General features: G+C 41.9%; 1 pseudogene; it reads right to left on the minus strand.

Annotated features, from left to right (window-relative positions):
• Positions 1–4,258: 4,258 nt before the first annotated feature.
• LOC147515608 (uncharacterized) lies at positions 4,259–6,884 on the minus strand (annotated as a pseudogene).
• Positions 6,885–12,089: the final 5,205 nt, after the last annotated feature.

Below are 12,089 nucleotides of genomic sequence, written 5' to 3' on the forward strand. Positions count from 1 at the left end.
ACAAATGCATCGAACTAAACTTATAGAATAATTAATTAACGAAAATCGGAAACTGGATGCAACTGTATTAAACAAACCTCAAAAAATAATTAACGGAAAATAAAAAATATGATGAAAATGCATTGAACTAACCTTAAATTATAATAAACGGGAAATCAGAAACTTGACGCAACTGCATCGAACTAACAGAAAATCATAAACTAGATGCAATTGCGTCGAATTAACCTCAAAGAATATTTAACGGTAAATCGGAAATTGGAAGCAAGTGCATTAAAATAATAATTAACAAAAAATTGGAAAGCTGGATGCAAATACATTGAACTAACCTAAAAAAAAGAATAATTTAACGAAAAATAAAAAATTGGGTGCAAATGCATTGAACTGACCTCGAAGAATAAGTAACGAAATATCAAAAACTGGATGCAATTGCATTGAACTACCCTCAAATAATAATAAACAACGAGAAATCGGAAACTGAAAGCAACTGCATAGAACTAACCTCAAATAATAGTTAATGGGAAATAAAAAATTGTATGCAAATGCATCAAACTAACTTCAAATAATATTTAACGGGAAATCGAAAACTGAAAGCAAATGTATCCAACTAACTAATTAACCTAAAAAAATAACTAATGGTAAATCAGAAACTGCATGCAAATGCATTGAACTAACCTCAAATATAATAATTTAATGGGAAATAAAAAAATTGGATGCAAATGTATTGAACTGATCCGAAGAACATGTAACAAAATATCGAAAACTGGATGCAAATTCATTGAACTACCCTCAAATAATAATAAACAACGGAAAATCAGAAATTGGACGCAACTGCATAGAATTAACCTCAAATAATAATTAATTGGAAATCAGAAGTTGTATGCAAATGCATCGAACTAACCTCAAAGAATATTTAATGGGAAATTGGAAACTGGAAGTAAATGTATCCAACTAACTAACCTAAAAAAATAACTAACGGGAAATAAAAAACTGCATGCAAATGCATTGAACTAACCTTAAAGAATAATTAACGGAAAATTGAAAACTGGATGCAACTGCATTGAACTCATCTCAAATAATAATTAATGAGAAATTGGAAAGTGGATACAACTCCATTGAATTAACCTCAAAGAATAATTAACGGAAAACAGGAAACTGAATGCAAATGTATTGAACTAACGTCAAAGAATAGTTAATAGGAAATCAGAAACTAGATGCAAATACATTGAACTAACATTAAAACGTAGTTATATTATATGTAGTGGAAATGTCTCGACAAGTGTAGTTTTGCAAATGATGATTATCGTATCTCTTTTTGTATGATTGGGAATGTTATTCAAGTAACGTAGCTTCAATATAATCTTCGCCTCATTGGGCATTATCGCAAATTAAACTTCAATCAAACTTCCATTATTAAGCAACAAAAAGAAGTTGAAGGGTATTATCAAGAGTGTATTCTTTCTTTTTATGGAGAGTGAGGTTTTCACGTTGCAAGAAATTTGGATGACTGATCAATATAATATCCACATCTCATAGCTCTGCATAGTTGCTAATAATTTTCTAAATAATTTAATGTAAGCATCACTCGTTCGTAGGACGGGTTCAGAAGCTAGTTAAATTTCTGATAGCAATATATATCTTTCAAAGGGTTGGTCTTCTTGTGTGTGCTTGTGCTTTGGCTTATCGCTGGTGCACCTATATTGCTTTCGAGAGGCTAGCCACGTTTCATGTTGATTATTTAATTGAACTTTATTTCTTGGGAGATATGAAAGACAGATAATTATATATACTGATTATACTAGATAACTGTTAAGCAGTGGGGGCATTAGCGGAGGGTGGAGAAGAGAGAGGGAGAGATCGGTTTGTGGGTGGGGAGAGAGAGAGATTTAGGGTTTGGTTTAAAGGGAGAGGGAGAGGGAGAGAGAAGGAAGGAGAGGGATAGGTGAGGACAGACAGAAACCAACTAACTTAGTTTTTGTCCACCCACCCCCCCCCCCTTTTTGCCCAGATTGTTCGCTCCGCTCACTTGACTAATAGGAAAACTTTCTGATCCTTGATTTCATTGTCCTTTTGACGGTAAGATGCTCACTTTTGAATTCCCTATCTTCCTATTTGTTATTACATATTTTTGCTATATACAATGTCATTCTAATAATTTTACCAACACTAATATTCAAACCCACTCAGATGTTTGTTGAGTGCCTTTTTAGCTTGATTCAAACCCACAGTACTGTTAATTATTGTGCAATGATGCTGTTGCAACCAATTACCGTGACCAATAATCTTACTAGTATTAGAGCTCTATTTGTTATCGGCTGCACCAATTCGGTTGCCTACGTACCCATTTCATAATCAAGCCGCCGTAGTTCACCTCTCTCTCCTCACCCCTCCTGCCTCTTTTCGCAGCCCCTTTTCTCTCTCCCTCTCTCCTTCATTTTATATCCCTCTCTTAGGTTTACTCATGGGGCGTAGTATGGTCTTGGGCCTATTCTCTGGGCCCAATATATACTATGGTTTAGGCCTTATCTCTTGGCCCAGTACCTATATGATACATCCCTGAATATGGCTACTACATTTGCCCCCTCTCGGGTTCGGTGACGATGACGACGGTGGACCCAAGAAGTCCTCAAACCTCCTTGTCTCTCTCTTTGAACTCTAGATATCCACAGTATCCTGCGACTGTACGTAGTCTTCTTCTCCTCAGGACATTTCATATCCATGTACTCTGCTACTGGACCGTATGTCTGTGAAGTACTCAATCCATCGGTTCTCGTTCGTATGCCCCATTAACGTATCCACGAAGGGTCTCATCCCCTTCGCTCTCTCTCTTCAACTCAATACAATGCCCACGATGTGTCTCAACCCAGCCAGCACCTCTCACAAAGAACTCACTACCATGTCAGCGGAACGCCTCCCCCAGCCACTTGCTCTCCTTCTCGGAACTCACTGACCTGTCCGCGGAGTGTATCACCTCAGCCACTGTCTCTCCTTCAGAGAACTCATCACTATGTCCGCGGAGTGTCTCAGCCCAGCTATAAGCTCTCCTTCACAGAACTCACTACTATATCCGCAGAGTCTCCCCTTTTCATTTTCCTTTCGTAGAACTCAACTTTGTATCCGCCAAGGGTCTCATCCCCTTTGCACTTACTCATAGAACTCGATATCTCATCCGCAAAGGGCCTCATCCCCTCTATTTCTCTTTTGTCGAACTCAATAGTATTGTTTCTTCTGGATACGCTTCTTGCTCCCAATTGTAATTTGGAACTCCGGCTCGCGGAAGGCTCATCCCCCCTGCTGTCTCTACTTTGGAATGAAGTCTGATGAGGGGCAACTCAACTTGCCCCTAAGCTTGATTCAAATCTCATGTCCGCGGAGGGCTTATCCCCCCTGCTGTCTCTGATCAGGAGTGGAGTCTGATGAAGGGAACTCAGCTTGCCCCCATGTTTGATTCGGATCTCATGTCTACGGAAGGCTCATCCCCCCCGTTGTCTCTGCTCTGGAATGGAGTCTGATGAAGGGCAACTCAGCTTGCCCCCATATTTGATTCGGATCTCATGTTCGCGAAGGGCTCATCCCCCGTTGTCTCTGCTCGGGAGTGGAGTCTAATGAGGGGCAACTCAGCTTGCCCCCATGTTTGATTCGGATCTCATATCCGCGGAAGGCTCATCCCCCCTGCTATCTCTACTCAGGAGTGGAGTCTGATGAGGGGCAAGTTAGCTTGCCCCCATGTTTGATTCGGATCTCATATCCACAGAGGGTTCATCCCCCCCGCTGTCTCTGCTCAGGAGTGGAGTCTGGTGAGGGGCAACTCCGCTTGCCCCCAGGCTTGACTCGGATCTCATGTCCGCATATCCTATCCCGCTCGAGGCTTCGGACACGAAGGTCCAGGACAGCTCTGCCTGCCCCACACGCGTTGTTTGGACACGAGGGTCTGCGGATCCTATCCCGCTCGAGGCTTCGAACACGCCGGTCCGGGACAGCTCTACCTGCCCCACACGCACTATTTGGAAACGAGGGTCCGCGGATCCTATCCCGCTCGAGGCTTCAGACACGCCGGTCGGGGACAGCTCAGCCTGCCCCACATGCGTTGTTCAGACACGAGGGTCCGCGGAGGGCTCATCCCACCCGCACTCATTCGGATAGCCCCACGACATATCCGCGAAGGGTCTTCTCGAACCCCTCCGCTCTCATTCGGAATGCTTATCCGGGAACAGCTTGGCCTGCCCCATATTTGATTCGGACCGCGAGTGGTCCGGGAGGTTCATCCCCCGACTCGATTCGATACCATCTCTGGGTCGACTCGCAGAGATGGTTCAGATTTGTCATTTGGAACTTCACCCACTTTCGTACACTCTAGACTTGGAAATAATTCTGCAGACAGTCCAAGATCTTGCATTTTCAAAACTGCCTTTATTTGAGTGTAACTTACTTGTTCAGGTAATTCCTCCTTTATTGACTTCAACCTTTCTCTTGAGCCAACTTTAGAAATAGCACCCTGAATATTTAAATATATCTCGTGAGTCATGCCAATCTCCTCGCAAAATCTGTTCCAATTGATTTCGTATCCTTCTTGGACAGCTTCAAAAATGTATTCGGAAACAATACTTTCTTTTATCGGTGCTGCTCTCCCAGGGAAGTTAGCGATTTTCTAAATAGTGATGCCATCCTTATGCCACATTCTCCAAGCTTCATACTTAGATGATGTTAATTCCCTCTGGGGATTTGGTGTTGAATACATTTTATTAGCAACTTCAGTTTGTATGCTGACTGCCCGATCTAAAGAGAGGTTCAACCCTTCAGAGAAATCGCGGACATTTTGAAGAATGTGATCTCCATATGTAGTTACAAGGTGCTGATTGACACCATCAATGTTTGCCAATCTGGCTTTGGTAGATGGGCAGCATAGTGCAATCTTCTATATTGTTTGATCTGGAGCTATTCCCTTGATCCTTGCAAGCTTCAGTCTCATGTCTAACAGCATGTGATAGAGTTTCACCTCAACCTCAGAAAATCCTTCATATTCTAGCGAAGCAATGTTTTTAAGATCTCCTCCAATTTTTCCCGTTGAGTTTCTATGTTCTTCCTCGTCAAGCATTTCATCTGTCACAGTTCTATACTTATCCTTCATGGTCTCTTTCAAATAACCTTTAGAAATCAATTGATCGGCAACTGCTTTCCAACAATCTGATGAAAAATATTTCCCAAGTCCATGGAGTGGAAGCTTATCATATTGATTCTCAATAACTTTTTTTGAATGAGAACCTCGTAGTACGTCTATGGGCATATTGAGGCCCCAACGACCCACAAAATCCTATGCACGACACCAACAAATAAACTTCTATGGACATGTCACGCTCCTTTTTCATGTTGTTATAGTTATCACAATTACCACAATCACTGGATGCGGATTCCTCGCCGAAATACTCTAGCAAGAACTGTCAACAAGCAATACTTTTGTGCTGCCATCAAAGATTCAATAATAGCTTCTCTCTGAATTCCTTGTGGTTCACCAGAAAAGAAATCAGCCTTCGCAAAATCACTTCTTGTATAGTACAACCAACAAATAGAAGCTAAGCCATCTCTGCCACAGCGTCCACGTTCCTGATAATAAGATTCTAGACTTTTGGGACAACCATAGTGTATCACACACCTTATGTTTGGTTTATCAATTCCCATGCCAAAAGCTACAGTTGCAACCATGACATGCACTTCGTCTCGTATGAACGACCTGTGGGACTCCTCACGATCTTTACCAGACATCTAACCATGATAAATTCCAGCTTTGATTCTTCTGTCCTAGAGTGACATGTAAATCTGCTTGGATTCTTTGACTGTTGTACAATATATGATAATTGAGCCAGCAGAAGTTAAGTATTTCGATATTTCTCCCACACGTTCATCCATAAGTGGAAGACTTCAACCAAAACACTTAACACCACAGAAAAGATTTGCACGATCCAATGAACCTTTTGAAATAAATGGGTCCTCATCTTCAAGGAGCAGATAATGTCCCTTCTTACTCACTTCTAAACCTTGTGTCATTCCACTAAGAGCCTTTGTTAGTTTGCCCTATCCCAATCCGAACAAACCCAAGTTTTATCACCTAACTCCGAATACAAATCCCCAACACAAAATCCTCCAACGAAGAACAAGACCGCAAGACACTGTTCAAGCGTCCAAACAAGGTGAGGCTGATATTTAGTTTGAAACGTGATTGGAGCAGCTGCTTGTCCCTTATAAACTTTCTCCACTGCTTTACTCGCAACACTAGCGTTCAGAATAGGATCCCCTGAAGCACCGGTTTCAACATCGAATCCTGTAGCACGCCATTATGGCAAGCCACCATCTAATACCCAAACTCTCTCATGTCTAAACGCTTGGAACATCCACCAAACACAAGCGGCGCCAAACATTCCTTTTCCATCATAAACAACCAGCCTATCTTTATTATGGATACTAAGCGCTGAAACCGTAGCAGCAAACGCTTCTTCCTTTGGTAACAGGTGCGGTAAATTTGAAGCTCGATCTGAAATTCCATCTACATCAAAGAAAAGTGCGCCTGGAATGCGGGCAACCTGATATTCTCGAAATGTTCTCTTCTCGTCTGGTATGTACCAAGATGCATCTAGAACCTTCACATCAGGGCCTCTGATATTCACATGCAACCAATCAGCTTAAACAACAGGTTCACTGGTAGATACCACATCGCCATCCCTCACTACCCCACAGCCCCAACAAACCTCTCAGGCCCCATCTCCACTACGCGTAGCCTCAGTACTAGCTCGTAAAACATCCTCGGAGTCCCCATCATCTCCATTTTTGGCTGGCGACATATCCCGAACAACTTTCTTGACTAGCCGTAGCAGATCAATCAGGAAGGCAGCCATTCCGCCTTTTCCGTCTTCCCTGGTTCACTAACCCAGCACCACTTGCCCCACGACCTCCTACCTAACAGCAAACAACTCAGCCCAGCACATCAACCCGGCCTCCATTTCGGCCTCCAGGAGTAGCTCCTCCACGTCCCTCTTCACAACCCCAAACCCCAATAAGGGTCGAGTCTCGCCCTCCATCTCCAACCCGGACAGCATCTCGAATACCATCACTAGCAAACAAGTCCCTTCTCGACCTCAGGCTACGCATATAAGTGAGTTTGAGACTCCCTCACCAAACAGGGCAGCTCGAGCGGCCTCTCAGCCATCACCACCATCTCAAACAGCTTTCTCCCAACCTCAAGTACCGGCAAAAACTGGTTCTCAGCCAACAGGTACGATAGGTACGCCATTAAGGACATCAAAGCAATTTCACGATCAGTTGCAGGCCTCCCAAAGTATAAATCTTTAAGAGCATAAGCAGTAAGAAGCCCAGCAGCAATTTCAAGCGTAGTGCTCATTGAAATCACCAACGACATGGGCTGCTGCCCAGCCATTTAATTTGAAAACCTCCAGCTTTTGGATTGCATTGCAGAGGACCACCGATGTTGCATCATTTACTACTCCTCTCCGAAAACAAGGCTGTAAAGTAAATGGGGTCCGATCTTGGTGCAGAACCTGGAGAGTACATACGACATCCGTTGATGAGAAGATTGTACCAATTAAAAGGCGTCAACCGAGATAGTTCCATGCATCTAGGCCAACAACCCATCCTTTGGGAATAGCCACCATCTACCTGAAATCCAGTGTTGAAGACTATGGGTGGAAGAAGATAGACGAAGACAAGTTTTCATCAAATCTTAGGATGTGAGAGTTCGTGCCTCTGCTCATGAACAAAAGTATAATTCCTGTAATACATCCATATTGTCTTCTTCAAATTCCCATCTTGCAGACGAGACAAGTTTATTAAATTGTGATAACAACGCCGAGATTTACTGTGGTGTTTGTTAATTAAAGGTGACACCTTTCTCTTGTATTTGCTGCGGAACCTGGTATTAGCGGTAACTGCCAACCATCTTTGCCTCATCTACTGCCTCGTTCCCCACAGACGGCGTCATTTGTTGCAACCAATTACCGCGACCAATAATCTTACTAGTATTAGAGCTCTATTTGTTATCGACTGCACCAATTCGGTTGCCTACGTACCCATTTCGGGATTAAGCCGTAGTTCACCTCTCTCTTCTCACCCCTCCTGCCTCTTTTCGCAGCCCCCTTTTCTCTCTCCCTCATTTTATATCCCTCTCTTAGATTTACTCATGGGGCGTAGTGCACTTGGTGCACCTATATTGCTTTCGAGAGGCTAGCCACATTTCGTGTTGATTATTTAATTGAACTTTATGTCTTGGGAGATATGAAAGACAGATAATTATATATACTGATTATGCTAGATAGCTGTTAAGCAGTGGGGGCATGAGCGGAGGGTGGAGAAGAGAGAGGGAGAGATGAGTTTGTGGGTGAGGAGAGAGAGAGAGTTAGGGTTTGGTTTAGAGGGAGAGGGAGAGGGAGAGAGAAGGAAGGAGAAGGAGAGAGAGGGAGAGGGAATGATAGGTGAGGACAGACAGAAAGAAACCAACTAACTTAGTTTTTGTCCCCCTTTCTGCCCAGATTGTTCGCTCCACTCACTTGACTAATAGGAAAACTTTCTGATCCTTGATTTCGTTGTCCTTTTGACGGTAAGATGCTCACTTTTGAATTCCCTATTTTCCTATTTGTTATTACATATTTTTGCTATATACAATGCCATTCTAATAATTTTACCAACACTAATATTCAAACCCACTCCGATGTCTGTTGAGTGCCTTTTTAGCTTGATTCAAACCCACAGTACTGTTAATTATTGTGCAATGATGCGTCTTAAACTTTATGTAATTCTCCCTGTAAGTTGCGATCCTGTGTGTTGACAATGTCAATTGCGAAACTTTCTAAGTTACGTGAAGATAGATATTTGTTGGATTATGGATTCCTTCTGTACAATTTGAAGGTCTTTAATCTGATTTTAGTTGGGATTATGGTCTGTGACCTTATTTCCATTGTTTGTGAAGGGATAATAACTGTGTTGCCACATCGGTGTGGAACTTTAGCGGGGTACACTTCATTTGTTTTTGGCATTTTTCATAATTTATTTGGTCGTAAGTGTAAAAAACTGTATCTTGGTTGTGATATTGCATGTGATTTGATGTAAGAAGTTGCCAACTGATGCATGTGTTTCTATTTGTGTACTTTCCGTACATTGTATCAAAGGTAAAACTGGTTACAGTTCAATTAATCATGAGAGGAGGTACGGTGGAAATGAAACTAGTCCATTTCATTTTTCTGCATGACCTTTCTATCCACCACACACACACTTCACTGTGACCTGACTTCACATTGTATCTAACTGCTTGCACTGCTTAGAGGGAAAACTGTTCAGGGATAAGGACAAAACCAAAAGCTGGTTTAGTACTTTAGTGTAGTGTACCTTCTATTCATTTAAATTTAAATTGTTGGTGTAAGAAAATGGTCTCATTTTTTCCTTTCTTCTTTGCATGTTTTAATGTCTATGCAGATTTGATAAGGGGTTGACATGCATTGGAGCAAGTTATAGATTCTATAGGAAGTTCTCTAGTGAGACCAGAATGTAAACCCAAATGTCTTATCTCTCTTTCAACCATCTCGTATACCAAACGGAGGACCAGAATGCAAGCACCCAAATGCAATCCGTCAAACATCGAACCAATTATAAGACATTTGATTTGATGTTTGAATGCTTGTATTTGGGTATGTATTCTGGTCTTCCGTTTGTTATACGAGACGAGATGGTTGAAAGAGAATGGGATAAGACATTTTGGGTTTGATAGAGTCAGAGAAGATAATAAGGAATAAAGTTTTTGTTGTGAATAAATAACTATGGAAACAACGTTACCCACAACAAACGGATCAATCCAACGCAAGGATCGATCATTTTCAATAGACAAGACTTCAATACCTTTCAAGCAATATCCCAACACTTCTCAATATCAAATAACAAGCATATAAAGTAAAACAATTAATGTAAAAGAAGAACACACTACATGACTATAAGACGAGATATATCGTAGTTTGTCAATTTGCCTACGTCCACACTGCGAGTTCCAAGCTTTACTAAATGTCCGGAGTAACAGATTACAAGTCTCTCAATTCACTCACAAAGCATGAATACTCAACTCACAAAGAATTGCTCACTTATAATCTCTCTCTTTCTTGGTTTTGGAAAAGTTAGGTTTCTACAGAAAAAACCTATATTTATACTATTTCAGAAAACTTCCGAAAAAGGGCAAATTCGTGCTGAAATAAGGTAGAGCGTAGGTTGCGCCCTCGACCGGGGAAAAAAGTGGAGCCGGTTAAAATCAAATCACCGGAGGTCGCCAAAGCATGGCCCTTGGATCGCCTTCTTCACACCAAAATGAAAAAAACGTCTTTTTTCTCTACAATTCTCCACCTTGGTGAGGTTTTAATACATAAAACCGAGCCGAACACATCCATCCAGAAACTCGCAGTCCATCCGCCCTTAAGGGCCATGCCCACAAAGGGCTCTATCAAGCATGTAGGATTTGGAGCAAGTCCAAACAGTGTTGGAACTTAACTCCAGTGACAACCTTAGTCAGCATATCAGTAGGATTGTCATGGGTGTCCACTTTCTCAAGTGCTACATCACCATCCTCAACGACATCTCATATAAAATGATAACGGACATCAATATGCTTGGTCTGAGCATGATGAACCTGGTTTTTCGCCAAATGAATAGCACTCTGACTATCACAATGCAAAGCAACACTGTTCTGCTCAATACCCATATCATCCAGAAGACCTCGAAGCCATAATGCCTCTTTCACTGCCTCTGCTACTGCCATATTCTCTGCCTCAGTAGTAGATAAAGCAACTGTAGCTTGTAGCATCGACCTCCAACTAACTGGTGCACCATGCATCATAAACACATAACCAGTAGTCGATCGTCGTCTATCTAGATCACCTGCATAATCGGAATCCACATATCCACTGACATAACAAGTGCTTCCACCATAAACTAATCCCACATCCAAGGTACCATTCAAGTACCTTAATACCCATTTCACTGTCTCCCAATGTTGCTTCCCATGATTAGCCATATACCTGCTTACAACACTAACTACCTGTGAAATGTCTAGGCGTGTGCATACCATAGCATACATCAAACTGCCCACTGCATTAGCATTAGGAACATATGTCATATGTTTTTGTTCCTCCACCGAACTAGGAGAGAACTTAGCTGAAAGCCGAAAATTCCCAGCCAAAGGCGTAGAAACTGACTTTGCATTCTCCATACCAAAACGCGAAAGTACTTTCTGAAGGTATTTCTTTTGAGATACAACTATCCGTCGAATCTGCCTATCTCTGTCAATCTCCATGCCCAGTATCTTCTTGGCTCCACCTAAGTCTTTCATCTCAAACTCAGAGCTAAGTTGAGATTTCAACTTGTCTATCTCTACCATGTTTTTGGAAGCAATAAGCATGTCATCTACATAAAGTAGAAGATAGATGAAGTCATTACCATGAAGCCTTCTAAAGTAGACACAACAGTCATACTTACTTCGGGTGTACTCATGTTGTATCATGAACGTGTCAAAGCACTTGCACCATTGCCTGGGAGATTGCTTTAACCCGTACAGTGACCGATTCAATTTGCATACATGATCTTCTTTCTCAGCAACGACAAACCCTTCAGGTTGTCTCATATAGATCTCTTCCTCCAAGTCCCCATGCAAGAAAGCAGTTTTCACATCAAGTTGCTCTAACTCTAAGTCGAAGTGAGCAACTAAACTCAATAACACACGAATTGATGTATGTTTGACCACCGGGGAAAATACCTCATTGTAGTCGACTCCTTCCTTCTGTGAAAAACCCTTTGCTACCACTCTTGCCTTGTACCCAGTACTATCGGACTCAGGAATGACCTCTTTCTTTCTGAACACCCATTTACTGCTGATAGTCCTTTTGCCCTTTGGCAATAAAACTAAGTCTCATGTGTGATTTTTATCAAGAGATTCCATCTTTGCTTGCATAGCTACCAACCAATCTCTATAATGAGCATCTCTAACAACTTCCTTGAAGCTATCTGGCTCATCATCTTTGATATTCAGTGCATATGCCACTAAATCCACCTGACTA

The sequence above is a fragment of the Coptis chinensis genome, chromosome 2 (assembly GCF_015680905.1).
Source record: "Coptis chinensis isolate HL-2020 chromosome 2, ASM1568090v1, whole genome shotgun sequence".
Classification (NCBI taxonomy): Eukaryota; Viridiplantae; Streptophyta; class Magnoliopsida; order Ranunculales; family Ranunculaceae; genus Coptis; species Coptis chinensis.